Below are 21,632 nucleotides of genomic sequence, written 5' to 3'. Positions count from 1 at the left end.
AGGAGGAGAACCAAGCTGCCTCTGTGAGATGCTGCTGTTTCTCCTGCATCCTCCACTCTGCTGAACCTGACAGTTGAGTTTTAGCCATCACCAAGGAGACAATACGTGCATCATAATAGAGAAACCACAGGTGATGTCATAATTGCCACCTGCTGAGGTGGGGTGGGGGTGAAGTGTCATCCTACAACACTGGGGAGAGATGTAGCTGGTGGGCACCTGTCTACACTACAAACATATGTGTGTTTTATACCAGTCCTATCCTGGGAATTCTAGTTTGGAGAGAGTGTTGTTAATTGTCAGAGTTATTTCTGAGTTTCCCATTGATCTTTATGGGGAAATTATCTGATGGGGTCCATGTTTAATTCTTGCACACAAGAATCCAGAGCTTAACAAAATAACAGCCCTGCTGGATCAGGCCCAAGGCCTATCTAGTCCAGCATCCTGTTTCACACAGTGGCCCACCAGATGCCTCTGGGGAGCTCACTGGCAAGAAGTGAGGGCATGCCTCCCTCCTTCTGCTGCTCACCTGCAAATGCTATTGAGAGGCATCATGCCTCTGAGGCTGGAGGTGGCCCTTGTTACGTACGTGTGTGTGTGTGTGTGTGTGTGTGTGTGTGTGTGTGTGTCTCCTCCCTAAGTCTTCAGACCTCTCTCCACACAAGCATTCTGTCTCTTTGAACTGCTCCTCTTGGGGAAGTGGGGGACTTGGGAGAATGGGGAAGTGTGAAAGCAATGTGCTTGCTTTGGAATGAAGTAACAGTAGTTGAACCAGTCCAGCAAAGGAGATTTGCTTTTCCTTCAGTTTTATAATGCAGAAAGTAATGTACCATTTGAGGTTAAAATCCATAGATAACATATTGGGGCCCTTCACACAACTACCGGGGGGCGGGGCAGGCAGCGGGCAGGCTTCCAAAACTTTGCCTCCCCCCCCCCCGATGATCACTGTTTGCCTGGTGGGAGTGCGGAGCATGGTCCCACACTATCCCTGCTGCTCCATGCATCGCGGAGCTGAAGCCTGGGCGTGGCTGCTTATGAGAACAGCCTCATTAGATTAGGGTTATTAGGTAAAAAGATTTACAAAACTTAATGTTTAGGGGTCCCCTTCCTCCTTTCCATTTTCTTATGCTGCAATATTCAAAAGAGCAGAGCAGACCTGTCTGTCAGACATGTAACAGCCTATCAGAAGTGTCTCCCATGCAAGAGATCCCACAACTGTCTGGGTTATATGTTTGATAGTCCAGTTGCTTTTATGTTCTTCTATCCTATCCTAAGATTACTAGTGTAGAACATTTTCTGTTGCATGAACATATTTTAAATGGATAGATCTTCTCTCTCTCTCTCTCTCTCTCTCCTCTTTCATTCTCTTCCCTTTAACTAAATTTAGCCATCTCCTGAAATCTTTTCCATGTGTGTTTTTGTTCTCCAAGTACCTCTGCAGTGCTGTGTCTCTGTGGACTGGGACTGTCAGAAACAAGAGACTGGAGCTTTCAAAGTTCAACAAATACTGGGCAGTTATTTTAAGGGCTGACATCCAAACTAAATTACTCCTGTGTAGTCCTAGTAAAGTAAAGTGTGCTGTCAAGGCTATTTCAACTCCTGATGCCCACAGAGCCCTGTTGTTTTCTTTGGTGGAATACAGGAAGGGTTTACCATTGCCTCCTCCTGCGCAGTATGAGATGATGCCTTTTAAGCATCTTCCTATATCGCTGCTACCCGGTATAGTACCAGCAGGGATTCGAACCGGCAACCTTCTGCTTGTTAGTCAACCATTTCCCCACTGTGCCACTTAAGGTGGTTTAGTCCGACTGAAATTTATTTATTTATTTATTTATTTATTTATTTATTTATTTATTGAATTTCTATACTGCCTAATATAGATATCTCTAGGTGGTGTACAAATTAAAACATAATATAAAATATACAACATTTAAAATTCATAAAAACTGATAAAAATCACAATAGATAAAAACACACATTGAAATTTAAAATTTAAATTTCAGTTAAAGTCATTTAAAATAGCTCCTGAGTGGTATTATTAAGTAACTGGATGTCAGCCAATGTCTCTGATTCCATCTAGACATCTAGTACTCGCAGGTTGTTCTGGTCAAGTAATCTAGTAGAAGACCACTCGAGATAGACTATCTGGCTGAAATCAGGGTCTTCTGGAATCCTGACTAGATCATGGAACTGATCCACCGCAGTCACAACTGGCTCCTCTCTAAAGGGTTTGCATTCTTGCTGTGCCAGCCAGGAACTAGTAATTATGAAGGACAGTAAATGGGAAGACAATCACATTGTCATCATTCTTCTAAACACTTAAATCAATGGAACTTGGAAAGAAATCTGTTTCAGAGAAAGGTAAAAATGCTCTTAGCATGGGTGGAGAAGGTGTTCTTATTCCTTATGTTGCCTTATCTGAAGCCTAGCCAATGCATTACTTCTGCACATATATATGATTAGCCCATTATGCTGAAAGACAAGCAAGTGAATGATTTTAAATTACTGACTCCTAATTTATAATCTGCATCCTGTTCAACCGAGCAGTCATGCTATTAATTTAATACACGTTGCATGACATTCCATTTCCACTCCTATCCCAAAATGACGTTTGAAAGGGATCCGCTTGTTCTCAGCAATTTATAATAATTATCAGTGAATACTGTGCATCGGCAAGATGATTTACTTGCTGTTATAATGGCTAGTTCGGAATCGGATGCTCCTTTTAAGTCCTTTGGGAAGAGAGAGTCACTCTAGAGCAGACCTGCTCAACTTAGGCCCCTGCCAGCTGTTTTTGGACTACAACTCTCATAATCCCCAGCCACAGTGGTCATTAGCCAAGGATTATGGGAGTTGTAAGCCAACATCTGCAGGAGGGCTGAAGTTGAGCAGCCCTGCTCTAGAGGGACAGCCCATCAACCTTTCCATCAGGTAAATGCCTGGTGTGGTTCCCAAAGATATAGAACAACTACCAACAGAAAACAGTGTTACTTGCAGCAGCTGATGTATCTCTTCAGAGTGGTGTTAGGTTTTGACTCAAAGTACTTCTGGGGTACATCAAAATCAATTAAAGTAATCTGTTAACCATAGACCACTGTTATATCGCCAGGGACAATCCTGATTTGACATCCTTTCCTGCATGCAAAAAAAATCAGCAGAAAGAGGAAATAGCAGCACATACAACTATTTTGACCCATTCACACAGTCTAATTATGTTTTCTCCAGTTGGTGATGGGGAAAATTAGTATCAGTTGGCGAAAACAGACTATCTGAATTCACCCACAAGCAAAAGCTCACTAGCCACAATTTGTTGGCAAGTGCAAAATTAAACTGGTCCAAGGTAGGGTAGTTGCAGAAGCCACCTTCCACTGGATCATTTTGGACAAATGATTCCATAAGAACTTGATTCCAACTTGATTCAACTTGATTCCATAAGAACAATGGAGACCCCTCCTGGATCAGCAGCAAGGGCCCATCAAAGGGAAGGACCATAGCTCAGTGGAAAGCTCATCTGCTTTGCATACAGAAGATCCCCTGGTTCAATCCCCTGTACTGAGAAATGCTCCTGTCTGAAACCTGTCAATATAGACAGTACTGGACTAGATGGACCAAGGGTGTGACTCAGTATAAGGCAATTCCCTATGTCATCAAAGTCCAGCTAACTGTTTCACACAGTGGCCAATCAGAGTTCTCTGGGAAGCAATAGCCCTCTCTTGCTTTTGTCCTCTTAGCAAGTGGTATTTAGAAGTCCACTACCACCAGTCTTCCACACATGATGGGAGAAAGGTAAAACTAAAGTTCCCTGGGGGTGGGGATCTGTCTGTCTTTGACAGGGATAGCTTCAATTGGAGTTAGCAACATTATGTTTCACTTCAAGCAGAAGAAGTCTTGGGCCAGCACTATGTGATCATGCGGTGAAAATCATGGAAGCATGTGGGAGCTCCTTGGAGTGGCTTGTCACACTGAGCAGTATCCACATGGTTGCAAATTGAAGGGGCTGCCACTAGAGGTGTGCATGGAACCGGCTGGTCCAGTTTGGTTCGAGTCCAGACTGGACCCAAACCGGACCAGGCCAGTTCGGTCCAGCACCCCCTCGAACCCCTCCCCACATTTCGGTCCAGTCCGGTGGGGTTCACGAACATTATTTTTAAATGAAGTTTCCCCACCCCCCCACTGGCCTCCCTTCATGCTGCCACCAGCCATTTGGCCAGCTCTTCAGCCTGTTTGGGCCTTCCCCCTCCAGCACAGTGGCCATTTTGGAGGCCGCTGCACCTGCGCAATTGGCCTCTGCATGGCCTGGATCAAGCCAAGGTAGCCAATGATGAAGGCTACTCTTGAGCATGGGAACTGGAATTCCCCTGGAGAGGGAACCTGGGTCATGCAGAGGCCAATTGCACAGGCACGGCAGCCTCCAAAACAGCCACAGTACTGGAGGGGAAGGCCTGAACAAGCTGAAGAGTTGGCTGAACGGCCAGTGGCAGCATGAAGGGAAGCCGGTGGGGGGAAGGGGAACCTCCTCAAACACCCCCAACACCTCTAACAACTCCCCTGAAGGGGGTAAGTTAAACAAAATTGTATTTTTAAAAATCTGCGGAACCCCCCCCCCCAAAAAAAAGTCAAGGGGTGTTCAGTCCAGGGTCGGACAGAAAAGGGGATGGTTCGGTTCAACCCCGAACGGTCAAACCAAACAGGTTCAATGTTGAACACGTGTGATGTCAAACCTGTTTGCACATCCCTAACTTCCACATCATGTGGGAATGATGTGGAATCCCTAACTGGTGATTTGTCTAAAGCAGGGCTGCACAACTGTGGTCCTCCAGCTATTGCTGGACTACTACACCCATCAACTCCAACCACATTATCCAATAGTCAGGGATAATGGGCATTGTCATTCAACATCTGCAGGAGGGCTGAAGTTGTACAGCCCTGACTTAAAGACCTAAATACCAATGGCATTTTTAGCCATCACATAACCAGCTGTGTCAACGCAAACATATTCATCTTATCATGCTCCGAGGGGGAGGAGGTATGTCCCTGGCCCTTTCCAACTCCAGAATCCAAGGGTGAGAACAGCCAAGTTCAGCCTCAGAGTAAGCCAAGGGATGAGCTTATTTCATTACTTTAGTCCTCCTCCTGGCTTGCTATGTCCAACTGGTTCCCTCTCCAGGGGAATTCCAGCTCCCATGCTCAAGAGCAGCCCTCATCATTGGCTACCTTGGCTTTAAATGGCCTAATACAGAACTGACAGGGCTTAAAGCCTACTCCAAGGCCTGCTCCCTTCCTGGTCTCCCTTCCTGCTTCCTGCCGCTCCCAACATGGCAGCCCCACTGGAGCTGTTCTCTGCAGCTCTCCTTGTCCCACTTACTCAACCCCACCGGGACCCAACCAACCTGGAACCATCTCACCCCTGCTCCCAAAGGAAGGACACCATGCTCCCTGCCGGACTCTACAGGGCCACACAGGCAACCAGGTAACATGGGATCCCTACACATCTTCTGCTTGGTAGGAAAGTATTAGCATGGTTTTGCTACTGATAAGCAGAACAGTCAGGTTGCTGCTAGGCCCTTTTGCCTGTTCCTGTCTGCAGTTCTAGCTATATTCGCTTCTACAGTTCTTTGCCTTCTTGCAGTTGTGCATAAATCTTTAAGGCTAGGAATTAAGTTCATATATATATATATATATATATATATATATATATATATATCTCCAGAACTCTGTGTGTTCATCCTACGCAGCAGTGCTGATCTCTATAAATACCCAGCTAACCTCTTATTATTTGCTATGATTGGGAAACATTTCATGCCTACAAACTGTGATCTCTTTGAATTTGCAAATATTATTACTTCATATAGTAATGTTCCTCAGATTCCAGCAGCCTCCCTACTCATGAGACAGTTGAAATAGCTAATGTACAAATGACAAAAAACTCACCATAAAACACAAATAACTTTGCTTTCTGAAAGAAAATCTGGGGAACAAAGAAAAGGGGGTGGGTTTTGACATTTCACTATTTTTTAAAATCTCCAACTAAGATTAAAAAAACCCAATTTTTGTGCCTAGATGTGATTTTCATGTCTCACGACACTGAATTTGCATCTATTCCATGCAAGCTCCCAACATGCAAATTTTGTCATAATTTCCATGTGATGCTGGAATTGAATAAATGAGTTATGACATCTTCAGGGACTATTTTCTAAATCTGTACATCAATTATTTCCTACTCTGAGATGTCACAGTTCCTTCTATATATTAAGTAGATCCTACAATCAGAATATTGTAGACAGAGTAAATTGATAAAGACAGATCATGAGAGAAGATATGGAAGATAATTTGTCCACAATATTTGCATTTTCTGTAACTGGTGGTTGGGGAATAGTTCAATTTTTAAAACTGACACAAAGCAACATGCTCTTATTTTATTTCTCCCCGCCACCCTGTACCCGCCACCAGGAACAATCTTGGATTTGGAAATGGAGACATGACTTACCTTAAATGTTGGATTCTACTTTTCTAGTAGAATTGCACCTTGGTTTTGTTTCATTCAGTGTTTTTGCTTCACAGAATCAAGTATGTGCAGAAATAGTTATTTATTACCATTGCGTTGTTCATGCTGCCTCTGGTTACCCCATTTCCCCAAGCAGTACCAAGTTCTAAGGCTTCACAGCCTGATTTCCTTTGGAAGGAGAGTCGCTGCAGACACAGCTGCATCTCTTTAATATTTGGTTTATTTACACAAATATATTGGTGGAATTTGGATGGAGACAGAAGATAATATCAGAGGTCAGCCGCAGGTTACATCAGAGAGTCCCTGCATCATGAGATGCTTCAGCTCTCTATCTTGGCTGTTCTGTTTCAGACTTTTGTCAAAAACCCTGTCTTGAGTCTCCCTCCTTTGGCAGTTTGCCTGCTCTTTCCACACTGACTTGACATGGGGCAAAGGGAGATCAGGTAATCCTACACCTTCCCATGCCTATCTTCCAGGAGACAGGAAGGATGTGCCTCTGTACCTCTGTCACATTTCTCAGTGGCAGTTTTGTCCAGAATTAGAGCCATCCAGAGTAGTTAACAAAGTGTCTTCTGGGCCCCTTTCAGAATTCCCTGTAACAGAGATTCCCAGATGTTGTTGACTACAATTCCCAGCATTCCTAGCTGCAATGGCCCTTGGCTGGGAATTATGGGTGTTGTAGTCAACAAAGTAAAAAAAGATAAAGACCTCATGGAGGAACTTAAAAGGGAATTTCAGAAAGCTGTTAGAAGAGACAAGGAGCAGTATTAGAATGGCATCTGTAAAGACCTTGAGGATGGACACAGAAAAACAAGGGAGGTTTTCCAAAAGATCTCTGAACTCAGAAGGAGGTTCCAACGTAGAACTGATATGTTAAGGGATGCCAAAGGACAGATAGTAACTGATTCAGAGAAGATCAAACTGAGATGGAAGGAATATACTGAAAATCTGTACAGCAGGGATGGCAACATCCAAGATACTCTAGAAGATATTCCCTAGTTGCAAGAACCTCTAGTTTGGGAAGATGAAGTTAGATCAGCACTCAGGTCATTACCAAGTCAGGCGGCTACAGGAATTGATGGAATAGCTACAGAAATGACAGGCAACAGAAGAAGAATCAGTCAAGGCTCTAACCAAACTATGCCAGCAAATTTGGAGAATGACACAATGGCCAACAGATTGGAAGAGGTTAGTCTACATACCCATACCAAAGAAAGGAGACTGAATAGATTGCAAAAACCATCGCACAATATCCTTAATTTCACATGCTAGCAAAATAATGCTCAGGATCATCCAATGCAGATAAGAGCCCGACATGGAAAGGGAAATGCCGGATGTTCAAGCTGGTTTCAGAAAAGACCGAGGAACAAGAGACATCATTGCTGATGCACGCTGAATAATTGAGAAAGCCAAAGAATACCAGAAAGAAGTCAATATGTGTTTTATTAACTACAGAAAAGCCTTCAATTGCACCCACCATCTAAAGCTCTGGAATGTCCTTAGGAAAATTGGTGTCCCAGAACATCTCATTGTTCTCATAAGAAACCTATAGACAGGACAGGAAGCCACAGTCCAGAAGGAACATGGTGAAACAGACTGGTTCCAGATCGGTAAAGGAGTAAGACAAGGCTGTATACTTTCTCCTTATTTATTCAATGTATATGCTGAACATATACTGAGAGAAGCTGGATTGGAGGAAGATGAGCGTGGTTTTATAGCTGGAGGAAGCAACAGCACTAACTTGTGCTACACTGATGACACCACTCTGATAGCTGAGAATGCAGATTATCTTCAAGCTCTAGTAATGAAAGTCAAGGAGCACAGTGGAAAAAAATATCAAGAAGACTAAACTAATGACAAAAGGTACAGCAACCAGCCTCAGGACTGATAATGAAGACATTGAAGTGGTGGATAGCTTCTGTCTTTTAGGATCAACCATCAACAGTAAAGGATCCAGCAGTCAAGAAATACGCCGCAGATTAGCACTTGGTAGAGATGCAATGAAGGCCTTGGAAAGGATATTTAGATGCTGTGACGTGTCTATACCTACAAAGATTAGAACTGTTCAGACAATGGTTTTTCCTGTGACATTCTATGGGTGTGAAAGCAGGACTTTGAAGAAGCAAGATAGAAAAAGTATTGACACTTTTGAACTTTGGTGCTGAGAAGGCTTTTGAGGATACCATGGACAGCCAGGAAAACAAACAAATGGATCATAGAACAAATAAATCCAGAATTTTCACTCAAGGCACAAATGACTAGGTTCAAACTATCATATTTCAGACACATTATACGAAAACTCAGCTCCCTTGAGAAGTCCATAATGCTGGGAAATGTTGAAGGTAAAAGAAGATGACGACCAGCAGCAAAGTAGATGGTGTATGTTGTCACTTATGACAACAATGAATGCACCACTGAGAGACCTTAAAGGCCAAGTTGAAGACAGATCATCCTGGAGAGAATCTCCACCTAAGAGTCGACACTGACTTGATGGCATTTAATCAATGAGTCAGCAACATCTGTGAATCCCTGTTACAGGTAGGGATGTGCACAGAACCAACTGGCCCGGTTCGGTTCGAGTCTGGACTGGACTCGAACCCGACTTGGCCAGTTCGGTCCAGCACTCCGTTGAACACCCCCCCATTCAGTTCTGTTCAGGGGGGGCTGCGAATGTTTTACAGTGAAAAATAAATACTTTTTTTTACCTTACTCCCTTCCAGGGAGTTGCTGGAGGTGGTGGTGGTGGGATCTGCGGAGGTTCCACCTCCCCCCGCCAGCTTTCTTTATGCTCCCCTCTGGCTGGTTCAGCCAGCTGTTCAGACAGTTTTCAGCCTTCTCCCGGTGGCCATTTTGGAGTTCATGCGCCTATGCAATTGTCCTTTGCATGGCCCAGGCCACGCAGAGGCCAATTGCTCAGACTCGCAGCCTCCAAAATGGCCACCAGGCTGCCAGGAGAAGGCCAAAAACTGGCCGAACAGCCGAATGAACCGGCCGGAGAGGGACATAAGTAAAGGTGGATGGAGGGGAATCTCCACGGACACACACAAATCCCACTGCCTCCAGCAACTCCCTGGAAGGGAGTAAGGTTAAAAAATATATTTTTCATTTTTCACTGTAAAACATCCATGAACCTCCCAAACATTCGGGGAGTATTCGGTCTGGGGTCAGACCGAACAGGGGGTTGTTTGGTTTGACCCCGGACAGTCGAACCAAATCAGTTCTATGTCTAACTGGCTCGACGTCAAGCCAGTTTACACATCCCTAGCTACAGGGAACACTGGCCCCTTTCCCCATCACCCAGTGATTCACTTACAAAAAATAGCCAGCTGGCCAACTACCCCAAAGAGTATCATGACTTTCTTCCATCATGAAACTCAAGGTACATACATGGGTTTCCCAGATGGTAACCTACCCAGGTACTGACCAGACCTAGACGTGCTTAGCTTCAGCAAGGTGGTGGTACCACGTGACCTCGGACTCTAGAAACAGATAAGAGGGTGAGCTTTACACATTCACATGTTCATGAACAGAGCCACAAAGTACTTTATTTTTCAGAACCAACTCTCCTGTTCTTTATGAATGCTGGCCTTAGACATATTTAAGTGGCATGTCAGAATGCCATCACCCTCCACCCCAGAAGGGAGTTGACACTCAGGAATGGAACTGGAGCAGGAAAATGGTTCCCCTTTAAGAAGCTACCACCTCAAATAACTGTGTCATGTTATTTGAGGTAAGGCCGTTCCTGTTCATAACCATCATAAGAGTACAATAATGGCCACATGTTCTTAGATCACGAGATGTGTCAGAGTAACCAGTCAAGATGATCCATAGAAGGAGTCACTGTACCATATGTGTTGCTATAGAACAGGGCTGCACAATTTTAGCCTTCCAGCTGTGGTTGGACTTCAGCTCCCATCATCCCTTTCTATTAACAACAGTGGCTAAGGATGATGGGAGTTGTAGTAAAAAAGAAAGAAACAGCTGGAGGACTGAAGCTGCACAGCCCTGCTATAGAAAGGTAGAGCTGTGTTAGTCTTAGTCAATGAGAGACTCAAAGTAGCCACCATCTTCCTTGTTAAACAAAAGTGCAACTTTTGAGCTACACAGAGGTCTTCTGCTTGAAGTTATGGCTTTTGAAGGTGAATGTTTGCTTGCTCTACATAGCAGATACTGGTCTACTAAAAGAGATTTCTTTTCTCACAAGGTACATTAGGGCTGGGTATCATGCCAGGTATAAGAGATCTGTCTGATGCAGCTTACCCTGTATCAGGAATCAGCTGAACCAGTGGTGTAGCCATCATTGAACATGGGGGGTAAATGTTCCTTGGCCACTGGTGTTGGGACACCTGGCCCCCCCCCCTTACTGAGAGTCCAGCCCAGATAGGTGCTGTTGGTGCAAAGGTGGCAGTGGTGGCAGCACAAAGGCAACAGTTGTGAGAGTGTGCAAAGGTGGCAGCAGTGGTGGCATAGGAGGGCTCAAAGGTGGTGGTGTTGAGGTAAACGTGGAGGGAGTGCAAAGGTGGTGGTGGTGTTGGGGTGATACCAGCTTTCCTATGCCCCTGAGCAGAATTCCATCCATCATAACAGCAGGGAGCTTCCTGGTATTTGGAATGGTCTCTGCTGTCATCGCGACCTTCAACAGTCAGAAGCTTCCTGCTGTCATGGCAGCCTCCACTGGATATCCAACAGCTCTGTTGGATCCTCACCACACCTCCTTCTCTTATCCTTGTGACTGAGTGGGGAGCAGAGGACAGGCTGTGTTGCTTCCTCTGTGTTGTTTCCTCAGTGCTTCAGAGACTGGCCATTCATTCATTCATTCATTCACTTTCTATACCGCCCTTCCAAATAAAGAATGGTTCAGGGCAGTTTAGATTAAAACAAAACAATTAAAATCAATTAACAATTAAAAAGAGACTATAAAACACCATAAAACAATTAATGGTTAAAACATTCAAAACAGTTAAAAAATGCTGGGAAACCAGGTTACAGCAAATTTAAAACGTTTACAACAAATTAAAAACCCTAGAAGGCCAGGCCAAACGGATAGGTTTTGAGGGTTCTCCTGAAGGCCAATTATGAATTCAAATTATAGATTTCTGCAGGGAGTGCATTCCACAGCCCAGGAGCAGCTACAGAGAAGGCCTGCCTCTGAGTCACCACCAGATGTACCAGTGGTAACTGGAAACGGACCTCCTCAGATGACCTTAACATCTGGTGGGGATCGTAAGGTAACCTGATGCTGCATTCATGGCTGGAGCCTCAGGGGAAAAAATCCATTTCATCAACACCAGTGCCAGTCTAGAAGGACCCAGAAGGAAATTCAAAGAAAAGGAAATGAATTCCTTCTAAATTCCAAGCCATGGGAGTCAACCCCATCTGCCTACTTGACTTATCTTCATTCTGGAGGTCGCAACACAGGCACGTTCCTTCTAATTCTTTGAGTGGTATAGGTGCTTCCAGGAAATGGAATTTTTTTCTAAGGTTGCAGCCAAGTATTATATTATGCAGACCAGACTATGTGGTCATTTACCCACATAAATATGGGGAAATAACCTTATGGACTAGACCTGCATGTTTATTTGGAACTTAAGTGTGTAGACCTTAAGCAGATATGTCCGACGTGCGGATGTTCAGTGGGCCAGGAGGTGAGTCATGTGGTGCATGTGCAACACTAGGCAGGGCAAGGGCATGACCCACTCCCCACTATGCAAAGGTTTTGTCAGAACTCATCCAAACGAGCCCCTTGTCTGACTGAATAAGGCAGCAAAGTGAAGATCAGGCACATTTTGTTCCTTCTAAAGAGGCAGAAACTGATGCTTGTTTCTAGGCGTCTATCCCTTCCAAATACACAGTGACAATGCCATGATCTTTGTTAAAGTTGATCCCAGACAGCACACCATTTACAGGTGCTTGAAAATTCTACCGGGGGGGGGGGGTGCAAACACAAGGGAGTCATCTGTGTAAATGTTTCTCTCTTCCCCCTGAGGCTTTCTACCTACTGCAACTGCAGACAGCTGGTCAATGAAAGCACCGCCACTCTCTGACTGGTCACTGGGGACTATTGTCAGGTTTATCACTACCTTGCAGAAAACAAGAGACGAGCAAGAGCACCTTTCTTCTCGCTCCATCACCGCAGATGGCGAGAAGCCCAAGGAGGCAGCAGGCTACCCTTCACTGGCAATTGTTTTATTTTGAGAGTCCCATTTACCTTGTCAGTCAGACAAGGGAACTGAAAGAAACAAACAGCTCTTCCTAGCAGAATGATTTTGCTTCTTTGCAAACACAGCACAACGAGGAACAATACAAAAAGCTTGAGCTCCCTTTGAAATGGTAGTTACCTGAGGTAAGAAAGATGAAGGGTGAAATCCAAAAATAATAAGTGCATTCATGCCAAATTCAGTTCTTTCAAAGACTACCCTGAGTGTGAATTAATACAGGGGAAACAGCACATGCTCTATTTATTCAAGCCTGTTTGTTTACTTACTTAACAATTTCAAGACAGCCTTTCTGTTCAGAAGACACACTCAAGGCGGTGTAGACAATTAAAATAACCCAACGCAATCCATAACCATCACTAACATACTAAAGCATGGGTTGGCATCTTTGACACTCCAGCTATGGTTGAATAAATTGTGGCTGGGTATGATGGGAATTTTAGTTCAACATCAGCTGGAGTGCCAACAGTTGTCAAGCCCTACAAAGCAACCACAGAGCAGCAGTACAACTCAGAACAGCCAGATCCCTCCCACCCCACTCAAGGCCATAAGCCCAGTGCATCAAGATGGTTTTAGTGACTCTCCTAATGGCAACCACGGAAGGCGGGCCTGGTGGGAGGAGTTCCACAACCTGAGCACAACTAGGAAAAAGGCCATGTCCCCAGTCCCAGTGCCAGCCACACGTCAACAGGCATGAGGGCCCAAAGAAGAGCCTCCCCAGATGACCTTAACTGAAGAGTGGATATATATGGAAGAAGGTAGCCCTTCAACAAAGGTGTGTGCAGGGAGAGGTCGTGGGAGTGCATTCGTACCTCTGTTATCTTCTGGCTGAGGCAGCAAAAAGTGCAGTAGGCTCTATTTAATGTCCAGCCCCTTAACATCACATAATTATGTACGTCCACTTTGAGGCCATCTGTCTTAACTGCTACCACAGGTAGGGGCCATTCGCATGACCAGGGGGAGTGGGCATGTGGGCGGAAGGCTGTTCCAACTCACCTTCTTCCCAGACGATTGCTGAAATGTTGCTGGGAGTGTGGGCTGTGCTCCCAGATGATATGTGCTGTGTGGTGCAGTGTGGCGCTCTGAGGGCTGGGACTACATCCCATCCTACGGATATCCCACAATGCACCGTGCAACATGTGCATTGGGGGGTTGCCCCAGGAGACAGGCACTCCTGGGGGAATCTGTGTCCACTGGGGCTGAATGCAGCCCCAGAAAACAGACAATCCGAGAGCCTGGATTAAGGGCTCACTCAAGCCTTTGGACCCCAGATAAAAGCCAAGTGGAAAAGCTGAGCTAGGCGGTGCTGCCTCACCAGGATTGGGCCTGATCCCAGCATTTCTCAAGCATGGCCTAACCCAGGCTGGACTTCCCTAGCCTGGATTAGGGTCGGTGTGAGAACAGCCTCATTATCTACACACTGACACCTCCATCAGTTAACCTCAGGTTGAGTAATCTATTAACCTTTTATCATGACTTACATATTAACTTGTATTATACAATTTTAAATACTCAGTGACAAACCCCAATTACTGACACCTTGTGCATTCCAATATCCTTCAGGTACTCTGCCCAGGCCCAAGCCTATTATTATTATTATTATTATTATTATTATTATTATTATTATTATTACTACTACTACTACTACTACTATTATTATTAATTCGATTTCTATACCGCCCTTCCAAAAATGGCTCAGGGCAGTTTACACAGAGAAATAATAAATAAATAAGATGGATCCCTGTCCCCAAAGGGCTCACAATCTAAAAAGAAACACAAAATAGACACCAGCAACAGTCACTGGAGGTACTGTGCTGGGGGTGAATAGGGCCAGTTACTCTCCCCCTGCTAAATAAAGAGAATCACCACGGTAAAAGGTGCCTCTTTGCCCAGTTAGCAGGGGCTTTAAAAATTTAGGGCTTTAAAAATCAAAAGTAGCTCCTTGAACTGGAGCCAGGAGTAAACTGGTAGCCCACACAAGTTAAATACAAATGGAGTAATCTGCTCCATACGTGGGAAGCCTGGTGGAAGCATTCTGCACCAGCCGCAGCTTCTGAACATTCTTCAATGGCAGTCCCATGTATAGCATGTTGCAGTAATCAAGCTGGGATATGACCCATGCATGCATGCAGAGTAGTGGCCAGATCAGTCTTTCCCAGGAACAGCTACACCTGGTGCACCAGCTGAAGTTGCCCAAAGGGGTGTGTGTCTCGGACACAGCCACAGTCTGACCTTGACTATTAATGCATAGTGAGTAACCATCCCATCACTAGGGATGTGCGAACCGGTTTGAATTTGAACCAGTTCAAATTCAAACCAGGGTGGTTTGAAGGTTCGAATTCGAACCAGACCAGCCATCAGGTTCGAGCTGCAGGTTCAAATTCGAACCAAACAGGGGGTGGTTTGATTTGAACTGGTTTGAACTGGTTCAAACTGGTTTGGACCTCCAAAAGTGGGTGGGGTGGTAGCTGGCACCCATGGGTACCTGCCACCCAAACCCCAAAGCAATCGGACATTCGTACGATATTTATGAATTTTTGAAATTTATTTTTATTTTTTTCTCATAGGGTATAATGGGATTTGAACCATCCCATTATTTCCTATTGTGTAGCACCCATGGGTGCCAACAACCACCCAAATCCCAAAGCAATCGGACACTCCTACGATTCTTTATGAATATTTGAAATATTTTTAATTATTTTTCTCTTAGGGTATAATGGGATCCAAACCAGCCCATTATCCCCTATTGTGTAGCACCTAGGGGCACAAAAGTGGGGTGGGTGGTAGGCACTCAGGGATGCCTACCACCCTAAAAATCCCAAGGTAATCGGACAGTCCTCCGATTATTGATGAATTTTTAAAGTATTTTTGAATTCCTCATAGCGAATAATGAGGATTGCAGCAAATGTATCGCTTCACGTCAGCGGGCGGGTGGGGTGTCATAGAGCAGAGTGTGGTGGGTGGTTCTTCCCAAGGTGGTCAAGGAAGCTATCAGAATTATTTGAAAGGAATTGGGCAAAAGGCTGCTTTTTAAGTGATTGTGTCTTTAAGGTTAGCAATGAGAGTGGATTCATGGTTTGTCATTGAAAACCTTATATGCTACCAAAGAATCTACGCTCAGAACACTTCAGAAAAAACAAAACCCAGTACCCCATGGGTTAGCAACTCATGCGGGTGGTTGGCACCCTCGCTCTGGTCCACCCCAGCACCCTACAAGTGCAGTTATGGGGCTGCTGAAACCTCCATTCTTCCCTATGGAGAAAAACCTTAAAGCCACTTGTGGGGTGCTGGGATGGCCCAGAGTTAGTGGTGGCCTAGTGCACAGAGGGTGCCTACTCTACCCATTTTTGGATGTCCGAACCGGTCTGAACCAGTTTGAACCAGTTCAAAATGGTTCAAATTCGAACCAAACCAGGGGGAGGTTCGAGCAAAACCAAAATCGAACCACCCCCTCCTGGTTCAAACCTGGATCGAATTTGAACCGAACTGGGCAAACCGTTTTTGTGCACATCCCTACCCATCACCACCTTTCCCTTGTTTTGAATATTTATAGAGTGGTCAGTTTGACTGTCTCTCAGATGGTACAGTCTGGAGCTTTGAATGTGCTCTGATATGTAGAGTTTATGTGAGCATGAGCTGACCAGTTTTTAAATTTTCAGTGGAGGGAGCAGAGGGGTGTGTGTGTGTGCGCGTGCGCATACACACACAGCTGCTGCCTCAGTGAGTGGGGAGTTGTAGCTAGAGGAACACTGGTGCCCATAAGACATCACTGACTGAACTGAAGCATAACAAGCCATTGTCAGGTTTTCAGAGAGGGAGAGAGTGTGCCATCGCCAAAGGGTTGCTAGTCACAGCTGACTAGCAGTTAGGGGACGTATTACTATAAATTCTCCCATGGAGATACAAAAATGTAGTGTTCAGCAACATCTCTGCATTAGAGATTAGAGAGCCAGAGGTGTGTGGGGAGTAACAGTGGATGTTTTGTTGGCCTTTCCTCTGATTTATACCTAGAGAGAACAGGCAATTCCAATTCTGATGAATTGTCCTCCATACAGAGAATTTCACCTGTCTCTACTTTTACAAATGTCTTCATAGTCTTTTCCATTGCTCGTATTCCTTCCCCTCCCCTGTGTTCCTTTGAGATCTCCATTCAGATGTCAGGCTCTGATTATTTAATGACACAAGGAATTCTATCTTTTCCCTCCTGGTTTGGGGGGGAAAAAAGTAACTCATGGTAGTCTGCCCTCCAGGTGGTCTCCAAGAGACAGTGGTCTGTTCTTCATCAAAGGCAGCCTGAGGTCAGTCCTCTCGTTTTAACACTGCCTCAAACTGCCTTCTACGGAGTCAGACTACTGGTCCATCTAGCTTAGTCTTTATTGTCCACACTGACTGGCAGCAGCGCTCCAGGGCTTCAGACAGGATCTTCACCTAGACTGGCCTGGAGATGTCAAAGATTAAACATGCGATTTTTTGAATGCAAAGAAGATGCTCTGCCTTTTCCAGAATATTTAGTCATGTTTATATCATAGGTTATCTAACCCCTGACTGGACTTCCTGGTTTTCATGAGACAATGAAAACAGTTATACAAACCAGCCAACATCTAGCCATTTACCACTGTTAAGAAAACTGTTCTGGAGTGCTGGCTAAACACTCCATTGGTACTTCTGAACTAGTGTGGGGAATCAGTATGACTATACGGAACAGTTCATTACAGTATCAGTTTGTGCAAGATTTTGGTCTGGAAATGATGAGATGACAGAAATGTGGTGCAATCAGATTTATTTGGAGATAATCAGGGTACAGTGGTCCCTCGACTTACGAAGTACTCGACATCCGAAGATTTCGACATACGAACGACAAAAAATACCGGAAGTCATTGCCGGTTTAGATGCGGCTTCCTCGACCTACGAATTTTTAGATGCGGTTTCCTCGACCTACGAATGTTTCCGGACCTCTGTGGATGCGCTTTTCGACTTACGAAAATTCCGACCTACGAACGTGCGTTCGGAACGGATTATCTTCGTAAGTCGAGGGACCACTGTATAGGAAAATAAAAAGATTGATCAAGCAAGGTGAGGAGGAGATAAAAACTACATTAACTAGAGTCTCACCTAGAGGCATTTTAGCTTAAGGTCCGAATTGTCAATAAATCAGCTTAAGGCTTTACTTGAGAAAGGACCCAGATGTAGACTGAAAGAGGAGAGAGAAGGGAGCAAGGAGATTTAAAGGGACAAACAGTTAATATTACCAAACCCACATCATTGGTGAATTGGGTACATTTGCAGGTTGGAGTGTGCAGGTAGATCTCCTTGCAGGGGAAAAGTGGAAAGGCAGGAAAAAGAAGAGATGAGTGGTACAGCGTAGCCACACGTGGGCTAGGGAACCAGGATAGTGTTTGGTTCCTGGATAAGTCCAGGGGTGTTCTCCGGGGTCCTTCTCTGAGTTCTCTGTTGTGTTTTCCTTTCCCAACCATGTGCTTGGGTCAGGAGTACAAATAGGTGAAATCATGCACTGGGGCAATGCATAAGTCATGCTCCCTGACTACAGGGGCTGAAACTCATGTGTAACAAAGAAGTTCATGTTTTCATGAACCAATCAAGTGGGTGTGATCTTTAAGAAACAAAAGATGGAATGGCTGGTCAAGAGGTGTGCATGGATCACTGAATGGGTGAACCCAAAAGCTTTATCTGAGACCAGGACACTTCTTCATGGGAGAGAGATGGGTTTCTTTTCCTGTTAATGATCCTACCTCTGGGTCCTTGCCAGCTCATTTATATTTTGATGGGAGACTCGGGTGTGCTATACTTATCTGGCTTGTTGTAGGAGCAATTAGCAAGGCTAATCCCATTGCCAAGGAAGGGAGTTAGCTATTTCTCTTGTGAAGGTCTCTTTGGCCCAGGTCTGCTTGCTAGCTTCCTCCTTTTTCCAAGAGATGTCATGGGGGGCTCCCTACAGTTGTTTGTTCTTCTGAATTTGGGCAGTGTTGCCCCATGGTTGCTTGTGTTAAGCCACCAATATTGCATAGTGTGCCAAATATGGGCATGTGCAGAGTTCACAATCGCATGAGCTCAGGTATCCAAGATGGAGGTTGCAAGCCTGCAATTCCAAATCACATAGAGGGTGCTATTTGAAGCCCCAAAACAAGCTGTTTTGGCAACACCACACCAATCTCACACACAAACACACCATGAGTAAGACAAGACTTGCTTTGACAATGCTAGTGGCAAGGAGTAATCCCAAACCTATTTCTCTACAAGCTACATCACCATTGGAGGGGGAAGAGCCCCCTCCCATGATTCTGACTATAAGACCATGAGCACCATGATTCTGACTATAAGACCATGAATTATTCTTCATGAGCACCTATGTTTCTGGTCAGTTTGTTGTTTCTATACACTGATTATTGTTATAATCAAATAAACCAATTTCTTTCTTGCATGTTTATCCTGCCTTTCCTCCCAGGACCTCCCCCCGTTTTTTACATTCTTACAATAGCCCTGTGAGGTAGGTTGGATTGAGAGATACTGACTGGTCCAAAGTCCCCCAGTGAATTGAGTTGGGTCTGCACTTGTGACATAATGCTAGAGCAGGGGTCCACCGATGAAATGGGTTGGCAGGAGATTCACCTTGGACAAAATAAAGTATCTTTTCACACAGCACATGACTAATTTTTGGAATTTTCTGCCACAAGTTGTGGTGACAACCACTACCTTATATGTCTTTAAAGGAGGATTAGAGATGCTCATGCAGAATATGTCTGTTAATGGGTACTGGTCATGGTGGCTATGTCATACCTTCAGGTTCAGAGGAAGTATGCCACTGAATACTATTTGTTGGAGAGCAATGGCAGGAGAGGGCTATTTGGCTTCCGGCCCTCTCTGTGAGCTTCCCAAAGGTATCTAATTGGCCACCATGGGGAGCACAATGCAAAAGTAGATGGGCCTTTGGTCTTATTCAACAGGGCTTCTTTTATGTTCTTCCTGTGTGTACTAAGTATGCACAATAAGGCACCATTCCCTTTGCTTAAAAATAAGGGCTGACTTGGTGAGGAAAATTGCTCAGACTAGTCCCATTGAAATTAAAAGGACAACTAAGGCAATGCCCGATATGTCTTCTTAATTCCAATGGGTAAGCAGTTAAGTTACTACTTGGTAGTAAGAAGAAAATTACTCTAATTTTCCTAAGGTGATTATCTGACCATTGCAGACAACACTGATATAGTTATTGTGACTGTCAAAAAAAATATTATTAAACTACACTGGCGGACATATCACACAGGCATGCTGACAGCTGGCCCCTGTGTGAATGTTCACACTGTTGATCATGTTGTGCCCCAGGGCAGTCTCACTCTGGTGTAAAATTGCACAAACACAGTTGGGCAACTGGATGCGCATTGGAAATTAGGGGTGTGCACAGAACCGCCAACTGCAGTCCAGCACTGGGGTGAGGGGTACCTTTAAGAGCGGCGGGAGGGTTTACTTACCCCTCCCGCCGCTTTCCTGCTTGGCGCCGTAAACTTATGAGTAATTGGGGCGGCACCTCCCTGTCAGTACCTCCCTGACGCCCCTTCCCCGACGTTGTTTGCAAAACCTCCCAGGAGTGCATTGCGCGCGCACGCCCACCTCACAAAGACGAGTGCACGCTTCATGTCTCTGTGACGTGCGTGCACACATGCAATGCACTCCTGGGAGGTTTTGCAAACAATGTTGGGGAAGGGGCGGCAGGGAGGTATCCTGCCGCCCCAATTACTCGTAAGTTTATGGCGCCAAGCTGGAAAGCGGCGGGAGGGGTAAGTAAACCCTCTCGCCACTCTTAAAGGTACCCCCCACCCCAAACTGAACCACCCAGGTCAGGACCGGTCCGGACCAGTCCGGAGGCCTTTTCAATGGCCTCCGGACCGGTCCGGGCCCATCCCTATTAGAAATCTTGGGTGTCCTATGGTGCAACTGAGTTTGTGCAACTTTACATTTTACCCTGAAGTGCAACACAGTTGACATGTTAACACATATGCAATAGAGATGTGCAAATCGATTTGAGTCTAATTGATTTGAGTGTGAATTGGGGTGACTTGAGAGATTCAAACTCAAATTGAAACACTCCTAGAATAAAGGGCCAGATCTTAATTCAAATTGAATCAACCCTGATTCAAATTCGAATCCATTTGAGTAATTTTGAGCGTCATTTTGAGTCCTGTTTTTTCCTCCCTTGCTGATAGGTTTTCTGGCACTTGGTTCTGATTGCCTTGAGATCTCCTTCCTCCTTGGTTGGTTTGTTATCATTCAAATCAAGTGTCATGAGCAACTGTGCCCCTTTTGGCTACGGGGAGAGAACAGGAAGGAGGGCAGGCCAAAGGAGGGATTTACAAAATGTATTGAAGAGGCTGCTTGGAGGCAGAGAGATAGAGAGCCATTTGTGCCTCTGAAGAGATGTAGCAGAGATAGAATGCAGCAGCAGCACTGAGAGCAGAGACTGGTGGTGGTAGTCTGGGCCTTCCTACCTGGCCCAGTGAGTGGAGAGAGAGAGAAAGAGAGAGAGAGAAAGAGAGAGAGAGAAATAGAGTGCCTGCTAACTTATCTCTCTCTCCCCCCACCCTTTAATTTGCACTGCCAATAATTGCTTTTATTTCATTCATATATGTATATATAGAGAGAGAGGCGGGGGAGAAAGAGAGAGAGAGAACCTGTCCCAGTGGCTTTAACTGGGTGCCGCTTGAAATTGTTTTAATTTGTATTTCTTATTCTTGCTTGTAGCCAGCCACCAGTGGCTTTAATAACGGGGGTGCTGTCCTGCTGATCTCCCCTATTTAAAAAAAATTGTACCACCCGCCCCCAGTGGCTTTAACCAGGTGCTGCTATGAACTTTTGTTTCCTTCCATGCATTCTTCCCTTCTTTCTGGAAACCCCCAGTGGCTTTA

At 45.0% G+C, this 21,632-nt stretch overlaps 1 long non-coding RNA gene across 1 annotated transcript in view; it reads right to left on the bottom strand.

Annotated features, from left to right (window-relative positions):
- Positions 1-1,872: 1,872 nt before the first annotated feature.
- Positions 1,873-21,632, bottom strand: part of LOC128339569 (uncharacterized) — a 42,756-nt gene continuing 22,996 nt past the window's right edge. Inside the window, exons 3-5 of the long non-coding RNA XR_008313096.1 lie at positions 9,915-9,981; positions 5,929-5,965; positions 1,873-3,132 (exon numbers count right to left, since the gene is read on the bottom strand). This is a non-coding gene — a long non-coding RNA (uncharacterized LOC128339569). The remainder of the gene's footprint in view (positions 3,133-5,928; positions 5,966-9,914; positions 9,982-21,632) is intronic.

This window comes from Hemicordylus capensis, chromosome 1 (assembly GCF_027244095.1).
Source record: "Hemicordylus capensis ecotype Gifberg chromosome 1, rHemCap1.1.pri, whole genome shotgun sequence".
NCBI classification, from domain to species: Eukaryota; Metazoa; Chordata; class Lepidosauria; order Squamata; family Cordylidae; genus Hemicordylus; species Hemicordylus capensis.
Note: the sequence above shows the minus strand (reverse complement) of the source record. Positions and strands in the feature narration are given on the sequence as shown.